Source organism: Nicotiana attenuata, chromosome 1 (genome assembly GCF_001879085.1).
Source record: "Nicotiana attenuata strain UT chromosome 1, NIATTr2, whole genome shotgun sequence".
NCBI classification, from domain to species: Eukaryota; Viridiplantae; Streptophyta; class Magnoliopsida; order Solanales; family Solanaceae; genus Nicotiana; species Nicotiana attenuata.
This window is the reverse complement of record NC_031989.1, coordinates 24,878,675-24,891,376: the sequence shown is the minus strand read 5'-3', so window position 1 is coordinate 24,891,376 and position 12,702 is coordinate 24,878,675.

Genomic DNA, 12,702 nt, shown 5'->3' with positions numbered 1-12,702 from the left:
TGATTTTGGACGTAGGCGCGCGTCCGGATTTAGATTTGGAGGTCCGTAGGGTAAATTGAGGCATTTCGGCGAAAGTTGGAAAAGTTGAAGTTTGGAAAATGGAGAAGTTTGACCCATAGTTGACTTTCGCGATATCGGGGTCGGAATGCGATTCCGGGAGTTGGAACAGCTCCGGTATGTCATTTTGGACTTGTCTGCAAAATTTGGCGTCATTCCGGATTGATTTGACAGGTTTCGGCACGAGTTTAGAAATTTGAAGATTTGAAAGTTCATAAGTACAATTTATGGTTTGATTCATTGTTTCGACGTTGTTTGATGTGTTTCGTAACCTCGAGCGCGTCCGTGTTAGGTTATGTGACTTGTTTATGTGTTTAGATGGGGTCACGGGGGCCTCAGGTGTGTTCCGGGTGGGCCACGGGTCATTTTTCCCATTTTTGGAACTGCTGTTTTCTGCTTCTGGTATCTTCCTTCGAGATCGCGAACAGCCTTCCACGTTCGCGATGCCTTGTTGCTGACCACCTCGAAATCCTTCTTCGTGTTTGCGTTCAACACTTCGCGTTCGCGAAGCACTGCATTTTCCTTCTTCGCATTCGCGACCTCACCTACGCGTTCGCGTAGGTTCCTGCCATTCTTCTCCGCATTCGCGAGCTCAACATCGCGTTTGCGATGAGCAACCTGGGCAGCCTTAACTTTTCTTCTTCGCGAACGCGATCCTTCTTTCGTGTTCGCGATGCACAAATGCCTGGGCGGACAGAATATATTCTAAAATTTAGGGTTTCACCATTTTTATCACATTTTGACTTGTAGACCTCGATTTTGAGCGATTCTTGGTAGGTTCTTCAGATTATTCGATTGGGTAAGTGTTCTTCACTAAGACTTAAATATATTACATGAATTATTCTTTTTTTATCATTTAAATTGTGTTTTAAGTTAGGGAAAATGTTGGTTTTTGAAGAAAATTTTCAAAATGAAATTTCATGATTTGAGGGATGAAATGGTATCAGAATTTGGTAATTTTTGTATGGTTGAACTCATATTGGAATGGCCATTCGGATTTTGTAAAATTTGTCGGGTTCCGAGGTGCGGGCCCAGGGGTCGACTTTTGGACCGATTTTCAGATTTTGTTGAAGATTGGAACTTTAGGATCCGGAATAGTTTCTTATGTGTTTTATTTGTGGTTTGAAGTTAATTTGGTTAGATTTGAGCCGTCTGGATATCTTTTCACCCGAGAAGTGCATTTTTGAGTATCGGTGTGTCGTCTTTGAGGTAAGTATCTTTCCTAGCCTTGTGTGCGGGACTTCCCCTTAGGATTTGAGTATTCTATATTGATTGTAGTTCGTGTACGCGAGGTGACGAGTGCGTGCTAGGACTTATTTGTGAAAAAATTGCCCTTTTAGGTTTCTTGGGTCTTTATATACACTGTGTAGAAATGTGTTCCTGACATGACTGAGTTTCCTATTTATTTGTTTCACCCCTACATGCTTAATTGGAATTTATTGCTGCATGATTCACTTTTATTGCCTAATTGACTCCTAATTGATTTGACTGAAGAATTTCTCCTCACCTAGTGTCATGCTATCTTTTCATAGTTGCTTATCTTATTTGAGAATTTCATTACCCCTTCTGAAATTGCTTAGTCTTGAGTGAAGCTAAGATCATCTTCCCTTAATTGAATTTTCGAAAGTCCTCAAAATATGTCCAACCTTAAAAGGAGTTTAGATAATTTTTATCTTATTGACTTGCCTTTATTTGGGACTACTTGACTCGAGTTGATTTCCTTGTTATTGACTTGTATATTGTAGCATCGTTGCTACATGTTAGTTTTCCCGTGGTTGAACTGTTCCCTTTATGCCAGCATTCTTTTCTGTGGTTGTTCTTTGTGAGCTGGTTCTACCGTTTCCTTGTGATTTATAGTCCTTGAGTTGATTTACTTGTCTTACCTTGTATTATTGTCATGTTGTGGTTATATGTATTGTGGTGATGTACGAGCTTTTTGTTGTGTTGTAACTGTTGTTTCAGCTGGTTGCGCTGCGTATATATTTTGGGACTACGGGACTGCACCCGGGAGATTCCCCTGCACATATATTGATTTTGGCTGTAGTGCGGGATACCAAGGGATCCCCAGCACATATATTGAGGATACCATGAGATCCTTGGGATATCAAGAGATCCCTAGCACATATACCGAGGATACCAAGAGATCCCCAGCACATATATTGAGGATAACAAGAGATCCTCGGGATTCCAAGAGATCCCTAGCACATATACTAAGGATACCAAGATATCCTCGGGATACCAAGAGATCCCTAGCACATATATTGAGGATACCAAGAGATCCTCGGGATACCAAGAGATCCCTAGCCCATATATTGAGGATACCAAGAAATCCTCGAGATACCAAGAGATCCGTAGTACATATACTGAGGATACCAAGAGATCCTCGGGATACTAAGAGATCCCTAGCGCACATATTTACATTTGGGACGACGGGACGAAATCCTGGGAGATCCCCTGTTAAAATCATTGTGTTCTGAGCTGATGTTTTCATTGATCCTATCCTTGTGTAAACATTATAGGTGCTGCCTGTTCCATTCCTTATACTTACTAGATGGTGCGAACTATGTTAGGACACTTGCACAAGCATACACGTGATTAATCACCCTTGTCGGTTAGGAGGCTCTTTGAGATTTCTGAGTATAGACGCACCCCTCGTTTATTTTCCTTCCATGTGAGAATGACTCTCTGGGCACGTGAGTTGTCAGTATGATTATGAGGTGTGATGAGGGCACAGGATGCCAAGTGTTAGGGTTCCGGTTATTAGGCCCGTATGTATGATTATGAGATAAGGTGTCAAAGGGTGGCGTATATTGGGAGGATTTTCTTTTTTTTTTTTTGCAAAGTATTATATTTGAAAGCATCATTTGAAAGAAACTCTTTTGAAAAGAACACTTATGTGAAGGAAGTATATTTCAAACCATTTTTTTATCACTTGGAAAGAGTTTGATTATTTGATTGATTCTTGCTGGTTAAGACTCAAGGTGAAGGCTGTCGTAGTTGCTGAGTTATGACTTTCCCTTACTGTATTTGTGATTCCGAGTCTGGGTTGTATTTTTTGCTCACTTTTACGAGCTCTATTATGGTTTTCCACTATTACTTGCTATTTTGTTTCCTTATTATAGTTTCTGTATTGTTAGAAATATCGCTTAGTCTTTATATAGATATCATGTTCGGTTCTTTTCTATACTTATACTTGTTCTTCCTATTAGATCAGTGGGTGTCTTTACTGTTCCTTGTCACTACTCCACCGAGGTTAGTCTTGATACTTACTGGGCACCGCTGTGGTGTGCTCATACTACACTTCTGCACAATTTTTTTTTGTGCAGATCCAGGTATTGTTCGCTAGTAGCTGTGAGGATTCTTGCCAAGGAGACTCAAGGTAGTCCTGCTGCTGCGTTCGCAGGCTTCGGAGTCACCTTCCTATTTTATATTCACATTATTGTACTTATTTCCATACGGTTGTGTTTAGAAGTTGTAGCGAAACTCTGTAGAGCTTATGACTTGTACTACCAGGTTTTGGGAGTTGTTCATTGTATAAAGGATTCATCTCAGAAGAATTCTAGCTGTTATTAGTTATTGTGGTTATTCCGCATTTTAGTAGGCTTACCTAGTCCTTAAGACTAGGTGCCATCACGAAACCCAACGGAGGGAATATTGGGTCGTGACAGATGTTGAAAAGTTAGGAGTTCATTAAGTTCTATTTGAGGTGCGATTCGTCGTTTCGATGTTGTTGTGCGTGATTTGAGGCCTCAAGTAGGTCCGTGTTATGTTATAGGACTTGTTGGTATATTTTGACGGGGTCCAGAGTGGCCCGGGTGAGTTTTGGATGAGGTTTGATAATTTTCATTTCATGTTGAATTGCTGTGGAGCTGTTGGTTCTAGTATGATCGCACCTGCGGCTGGTTTTGCGTAGGTGGGATGGTCACAGAAGCGACGAAGGATTCACAGAAGCGTGAAAAGAGAGCTGGGTGTGAGGACCGCACGAGCAGGTGCTTGGGCGCACCTGCGCGACCGCAGATGCGGTTCCTCGTGCGCAGAAGCGCGATCAGTGTCTGTAGGTGCGAGTGGTCATTTGATTAGTGGATTTGGCAGAAGCGAGCCTTTGGGCTACAAAAGCGACGCTGCAGAAGCGGCTATTGTTTCACAATTGCGAAAATGCCTGGGCAGACTCCATTTAATTTGAGGTTTTGGGTCTTTCTTTATATTTTGAGATGTGGGACTCGGATTGAGGCGACTTTTGAAGCAACTTTTATCACAAGGATTGGGGTATGTATTCTACACTTGGTTTTGATTATATTTCACGTATCTATCTTCATTTTGGCAATTGGTTGATGTATTTTAAAGAGGAAATTGGGGTTTTTAGCCTAAAGTTTCATAAATCGAATTTTTGAGTTTTGAACATCGATTTGGAGTCAGATTTGACTGAAACTAGTATGGTTGGACTCGTAATTAAATGGGTTATCAGATTTTGTAAGTTTTTTCGGGTTCTGAGGTGCGGGCACGGGTGTGACTTTTTGCCGGTTTTGGGTTTTGATTAAGGATTCGACATTTATCATTCGAAATTGTATCCTTGGGCTTTATTTGATGTATTTGAGTTACTTTTGGCTAGTTTTGAGCCGTTCGGATATCCGTGCATGCGGTATGGCATCTTTGGAGCATCGTTTGGCTTGCTCCGCATTGGATTTAGCTTGTTCAAGGTAAGTAACACTTCTAAGCTTGGTGCTGAGGGTATGAAACCTCGAATTACGTGTTATGTGTTTGGTGTTGCGGTGACACACATGCTAGGTGACGGGCGTGTGGGTATGCACCGTGTGAATTGTGATTCCGTAATTCCTATGGTACTATATAGTTACCTGATCTTATCTGTAACCATGAAATCTCTACATACTGGAGCTATTGAGTTGTGATCCATGCTAGAAATCATGTGTAGGCATCATGCTTAATCTGTTGGGACCGCTGATGTCCTTTCTGCTATTGAATTATTGATTAAATTGAAATTTCATACTCAGTCATGTTCATTAATTTTATATCATATCTCAGTATCTGTTGCTATTTATTGACACATCATATCATCATTCGGGCTAGTTCATGGCGTTGTGAGCCCGAGAGACTGGAGAGATTGATGACTGAGTGAGGTCGAGGGCCTGATTGTGACCATATTGATACTATAACACGTGAGTTGTCCGTGCAGTACGTGAGTTGTCCATGCAGCACGTGAGTTGTCCGTGCAGATCTTGATATTGATACAATAGCACTCGAGTTGTCCATGCAGTACGTGAGTTGTCCGTGCGAATTATAGCGCTTAGGCTGAAGGAGCCCCTCCGGAGTCTGAACACACCCGCAGTGAACATAGTTGATTATATGTATATATGTATGTATGTATGTATATATACATATATATATATATATATAGATATATGTATCGGGTTTCACACCGCAATGAGCCTTATGGCTATATATATATGTGGATCGGGTTGCACGTCGCATTGAGCTTTATGACTATATATATGTGGATTGGGTTGCACGCCGCAACGAGACTTATGGCTATATGTGGATCGGGTTGCACGCCGTAACGAGCCTTATGGCTATATGGTATCAGGCTGCACACCGCAGCAGGTATTGTACAGTGCTGAGTGATTAAGTGTGTTGAGTATTGAGCGTGGTGAGTGACAATACGAGACAGTGAGATTGAGTACTCTGAGAGTGTGAGTACATAAGTTCATCACTGAGATGAATTGCATTGACATGCGTACTTGAGATACATGCTTAGAGATGCATTTACTTCTGCTACCCTGTTTTGGTGACATTCATGATTTTACCTGTATCTTGACATGTAGGCATAGAGAAGTATTTTCCTCACGCTATCTGAAAATGAGACATATTAATTATTGTTGAAAGGTTTTTGGGAAAAACACAATTTTAAAGTTTACTCATATTTTTGGCAAATTTCGGTAAAGATTTGGGTTTTCACTGAGACACTTGAAAAGCATGCCTATTTTTCGGAACTGTGGACGAGCTGAGCATTCTATTTTTGAGATACTTCTTTTATTACTTGCATTATGTTATTATGAACCGTTGTTGGTTATGGGTATCGAACCCGACCTTTGTTCCATCTCGTCACTACTTTCAACCAAAGGTTAGGTTTGTAACTTAGTGAATACATGGGGTCGGCTGTACTCATACTGCACTTCTGCACCTTGCGTGTAGATGTTGGATGCTGATGTTGCTATGATCGACGGGAATTTGAAGACGTACCTCTGTTCCGATTGTAGCTGCCTCTTGTACATAGTAGCATTAGATTTATTAAAATCTTTCTACGTACATTTCGAATAGATGATGTATTTATTTCATACCAGCTTTGTAAATTCTAATCATAGAAGCTCATGATTTGTACTACCAGTCCTTGGGAAATGTATAAGATTCAGATGTTTTCTTTACTTAATTGTCTTATTAAATTTCATTGGAATTGGTTAGTTGTTAATGGGTTTACCTAGCGGGTTCAATTAGGTGCCATCACGACTAGTTAGATTTTGGGTCGTGACACCTGAAGTCCCCTTCTACTTTATCTTAGTTGTGTATTTTCTTTCAAACAACTTTATTTTCATTCAGACCTTTACATGTATTATTCAAGTCGCTTGTGCACTTGTGACACCAAATTCGGGATTGTATTTGGATATTTCAGTTGTTATGGCTTTCCGCACTTTATTCAACTTTATCTCAGTTATTTCAGTAATTGTCATCAGATAAATTTTATTTAATTAAAAATTGCTTAAAAATATATCTAATGTTGGCTTGCCTAGTAAGTGAAATGTGAGGTGCGATCACTATAACGACCAGGCTGGTTGTTTCATGAGTTATAACTCTATTTCACCCGTTTCTGCTTTCTTTTGTGTTCTTCAGCTATGTTTTATCGTATCGTGTTGGTTGATTCGGGTCCGGAGTGGTTTTGGAGTGGAATGAGGCACTTAGCCTCCTATTTAGAAGCTTAAGTAGGAAAAGTCAACCGGATGTTGACTTATGTGTAAACAATCTCGGATGGGATTTCTGATGGTTTTGTTAGCTTTGTTAGGTAATGTTGTAGTAAGGAGAGCGTATAGAATGTGATTTAGAGGTTCGTAGTGGAATTAGGCTTGAGTTGGCGAAAGTTGGAAACTTGGCGATTTCGGCCGGCAATGGAAAATTTGATATCGGGATCGGAATGGAATTCCCAAAGTTGGTGTAGGTTCATAGTGTCAATTGTGACGTGTGTGTAAAATTTCATGTCATTCGGAGGTGATTTGGTAGGTTTCGACATCATCTAAGGAATTTGGAAGTTTAGAAGTTCTTAGGCTTGAATCCGAGGGTGATTTAGTGTTTCGATGTTGCTTTGAGTGATTCGAAGGTTCGACTTAGTTCGAATGATGTTATGGGATGTGTTAGGATGTTTGGTCGAGGTCCCGAGGACCTCAGGTAGGTTCCGGGTGGTTATCGGATCACTATTTGGCCTTGGGAGTTGGAAAAATACCTGATATCTAGTGTTGGAAAGTTGCAGGTCTCGTATCATTGGAAGTGCGGCCGCGGTAATGATTACGCGGTCCGCGGTACGAGAATGCGGCCGCGATAGGAACTTCGCGGACCGCGGAAGGATTTTATTCAGGATTCGCGATCACAGTGGGAATCTCGCGAACCACAGTAGAGGTTGGCTCGGGACTTGCGGCCGCGATGGAATTTCGCTGACCGCGCTAGTGACTGTGTGGCCGCGATGAGAAAAATGCGGACTGCGGACTGGAAGTTCTTAGATCACTATGTAAGCAAGGTTTAGGATTTTATTTGAGTCGAAGTTTTGGGAGTTTTTCAAGGAAATCATTGGGGTAAGTAATTGTAACTCGGTTTTGGCTAATAATCACGAATCTATCATTGATTTCATCATTTGATTAGTAATTTGGGATGGAATTTGGGCAAAATTTGTGGAGTTTCATAAAATAAACTTTTGGGATTTGAAAGCCAATTCAGAGTCGGAATTGAGTGAAACTAGTATGGTTAGTCTTGTAATCGAATGGGTTATCGAATTTCGCGACTTTGGTCGGATTTCGAGACATGGTCCTGGGGCCTTAACTTTTGAGTTGACTTTTTGACTTTTGACCTAAAGCTTAGTATTTTCTAATGGGATTGATTCATTTAGCTCGTGTTGATGGTATCGAATTGTTTATGCTTAGATTCGGAGCATCCGAAGGTCGATTTGAGGGGCAATGGCATCGCAGAGTAGGATTTTGGCTTGGTTGAGGTAAGTAACACTTCCAAACTTGGTTCTGAGGGTTCAAAACCACGAACTATGTGCTATATGATTGTATTGAGGTGACGCACATGCCAAGTGACGGGCGTGCGGGCATACACCGTTAGAATTGTGGCCCCGTTCATTCTATGGCACCGCTCAGTGACTCTTTCTTGCTGATATCCTTGTTTCTATCATGTGATTAAGTGAATGTGCAGTAAATCATGCTAGCTATCCTGATAGGGCTTCACGTCGATACTGTTGAGACCCGAGTGGTCGTTTCTTGCTGTCATTTGATTAGATTCATTGATATTATGTACTCAGTCTTATTCATGCATATCATATCATGTCTTAGTCTCAGTTGTTGTTATTTGGCACATCATATCATTGTTTCGGGCTAGTTTCATGGCATTGTGAGCCCGTGTGTGTGAGACTGGAGAGTGAGGACTATGTGAGGCCGAGAGCCTGATTATTAGTGATAGTTATGGGATTGGGTTGCATGATGCAGTGGTTATGTTGATGATTATGATAGCGCTTGGGCTGTAGGAGCCCCTCCGGAGTCTATAACACAGCCCCAGTGAGCGCAAATGATATTTTGAGGGATGGATTTCTCTGGACATGGATTTGTCCAAAGTATTGATATCTGGAGATGGATTTCTCCACAGGGTTGGATTACCCTTTACCTTAGTATCGAGTGACTTACAGTCAGTGATGAGTATATTCTGGGATGGATTTCCCTGGGCCGGAGAGTCATATGCGGTACAGAGTGGTTGAGTGTGTATATATATATAACTGGAGATGGATTTCTCCTCAGGGTTGGATTACCCTTGTTCCTCGGTATTGGATGACTTGCAATCAGCGTCGTATATGTTCCGGAATGGATTTTCCTGGGCCTGATGGCCATATGCAGTACCGAGTGGTTGAGCACTTGAGAGTGGAAGCACATGGTGCATTTCACACATTTTGTGCATTGGCATGTAGAGTTAGCTGAGCTTCATATCTCACATTGCTCAGATCTGTATTTATTTTAGTGCTTGAGCTGTATTCCTGAACTGATAGCATGCCTACTTTTCTGCACAGTTTATTTCTATTCCTGTTGAGGTTACGTTTGTCACTACCTATCAGTCTATACTTTGCACTTGTTACTTACTGAGTTGTGTACTCACGTTACTCCATACACCCTGTGTGCAAATTCAGGTACTTTCGGTCCCAGTGGTAATCATTGACTGAGGTTGCACGCTTTGGATATTGTCGAGGTATCTGCATGGCGTTCGCAGACCCTGACACTCCTTCTCTATTCTAGTTGTGCTTCGGGTGTATTCAGTAGATGCTCATGTACTCTGTAACACCTGGTGTTGGGCTGGTTGAATCGTATTATGAATTTTTCTTTATGTTTTAAACAATTTATTTTAAACGATAAAAGTTGTCCGCAAAAGTTTCCAATTTTAGTGTTGCGGTTTTGGATTTTGTTGAGTTGAGGCTGGCCTAGTCCCACGATAGGCATTATCACAACAGGTTGAGTTTTTGGTCGTGACAATCACGGTCCCGAGGGTGGGATTTCCGGACCGTGACACCACCGTTATTAAAAACCCAAAAGAATTGGATAAATAAAAGATTATCTTTAGTTTTCAAAATTATATTTTGCAAATCTTGAAAGGACGTTATTTTGTTGCTGAAATATGTTCCATTTACAATCCCCTCTGTCTCACACAATAGGCATATGGCCTAATCGATATTAGGGATAGAAATTAAACAAATATATTTGACACTTCAAATTGACCAAAAAAGTCAAATAATTAAATCTTTGCTTTTAAATTGGCCAAGAAAGTCAAATAATTAAAATCATTGCTTCCTTCATCTCTCTAGTCTCTGTCAATAAGGATCCTCCCCGGCTCTTCGTTTGTCGACAAAATAGCCACATTAAGCATGGTTCATGATTAATTAATCCTTTTACAAGATGTCGACTTTTAAACTTATTACTTCTTCCGTCCCATTTTATGTAATGTAGTTTGACTGAGTACAAAGTACTTATGAAAATATGGATCTAAGACTATCTACTTGCTTCTTGTTTTTTGGATGTTACACAAATAGTCGATCGAATTAATAATTTACTTTTCTTAGCCAATATACATAGATTATATATGGATTATTCATGATTATACATACTATATATAAATTACACATATATATTATACATCTATCAGCTATATTTAGTTTAAGCGTTTATGTTGACAGTTATTTAGGTTATTCCTTTGTTTTTAAAATACATGCTATGGTATGAGCATATATTTAATAGAAGGCCCTCTCCCACAACAACACCAAATCCCAATGGTTGTACATTATACGGCCCATAATTCTTTAAACTTGGATCTCCTTCCTTTTGAGTTCCCGGCCCAATTACTCAATACACTAAAAAATAAATACATACCTACTATAATCAATAATTATGCTTTTGACAAAATAATTTGGGACTTGAGTCCATCAGGCCTCTTCACAGTCAAAACATTATACCACAAACTACATAACTCCAACTCAAACTCTTCCTTCAAGTGAATTTGGGCATTATCCATACCACAAAAATTAAACATTTCATATGGCTTGTCAGTCACCATAGACTACCTACTAAAACCTATCTTCATCATATCAACATTGTCAATTCACCATGCAGTCTTTGCAATATAGCACCGAAAAATATAAAACACCTACTGCTCAACTGTGACTATCCAACCCGTCGTCACGTGTGTGACCGCCCCGTTTCCACCATTTTATGCTTCCTCATGTTTCATTATCAGTATTTGATGTGTTAGAGTTGGTTTGGAATGATTTTGATAAGAAATGAGACACTTAGTCTCTTTTAAGAAGGCTTAAGTTGGGAAAAGTCAACCGGACATTGACCTTTGTGTTAGAGGGCTCGCATATGAATTCCGATGATTCAGTTAGCTTCGAGGGATGATTTGTGACTTAGGAGTGTGATCAAAAGTGATTTTTGAGGTCCGGAGTAGAATTAGGCTTGAATTGGCAAAGTTAGGATTTTGGCGAATTCTGGTCGATAGGTGAGATTTTGATCCGTGGGTCGGAATAGAATTCCAAGAGTTGCAGTAGCTTCGTTAGGTGATTTAGGATGTATGTGCAAAATTTCAGGTCATTCGGAGCTGTTTTGGTTGGGTCTTTGATCAGATGCATGTTTCGGAAGTTTTGGAAGAACTTAGGCTTGAATTCGATGAGAAGTGATGGTTTTAGTGTTATTTGAGGTGTTTTTATGATTGGAACAAGTTTGAATGATGTTATAGGATGTGTTGCTGTTTTTGGTTGAGGTCCCGGGGGCCTCAGGTGTGTTTCGGATGCCCAACGGATCATTTTTGGGACTTGTTGACTGCTGGTTGCTGGTATCTGGTTTCCTTCTTCGCAAACGCGAGGGGAGTCTCGCGAACGCGAAGAGGAAAATGGGAGGCTGTGATGTTGGCCTTCGCGAATGCGAAGGGGGAGTCACGAACGCAAAGGAGTGGGTGAAGGTGCTACGCGAACGCGGGAGAGTAACCGCGAACGCGTAGAAGGAAAATTGGGCCTGGGGGCATTTGGACTACGCGAACGCGACACTTGCTACGCGAACACGAAGGGCCTGGAAATTGGCCTTCGCGAACGCGAGATACTGTACACGAACGGAAGAATGAGGGGTCAGACCTGGGCAGAATGTTTTAAAATATTTCATCCGCGAACCCAACCCATTTTTCCACCATATTTGGGCATTGTTGAGAGCTTTTGGACGGGGATTGAAGAGAGTTTCAACTGGGATCGATTGAAGGTAAGTTTTATGAGTTAAAAACATGATTTTATTTGTAGAATCATCCTTGAAATTCATGAGAATATAGCCAAATTGTAAGAAATTAGGGCTTGAGTTTGAAATTCTAAATTTGAGATTTGAGGGGCCATTTGTGGTCCGATTTGAGAGATTTTGGTATGTATAGACTCGTATCGAGATGAGGAATCCGGTGATGTTAATTTTCTGATTTTTCGAGAAGTGGCCGGGTACTCGGGTTTTGCAAATTTCGTGATTATCGATATTTTTACGAGTCTTTTCGATTGGGTTATGTTCCCTTAGCCTATTGTGACGTATTCGTTGTGGTTTTGGTCGGATTCGACGCTCGAGGAGGTTAATTCGAAAGGCAAGGGCATAGCAAGCTAGGACTTTGGCCAGCTTGAGGTTAGTAATAAATGTAAATGCTGTGTTGAGGGTTTGAAACCCCGAATTTGCACAATGTAGTGCTATGTGAGGTGACTTGCACGCCGAATAACGGGCGTGGGGTAGAGCACCGTCGGGGATTGTGACTTGGTCCGTCCCGCTTAATAAAATTACTACCTAATTGATTGTAGTTTTGTGATATCCTTATAAAAAT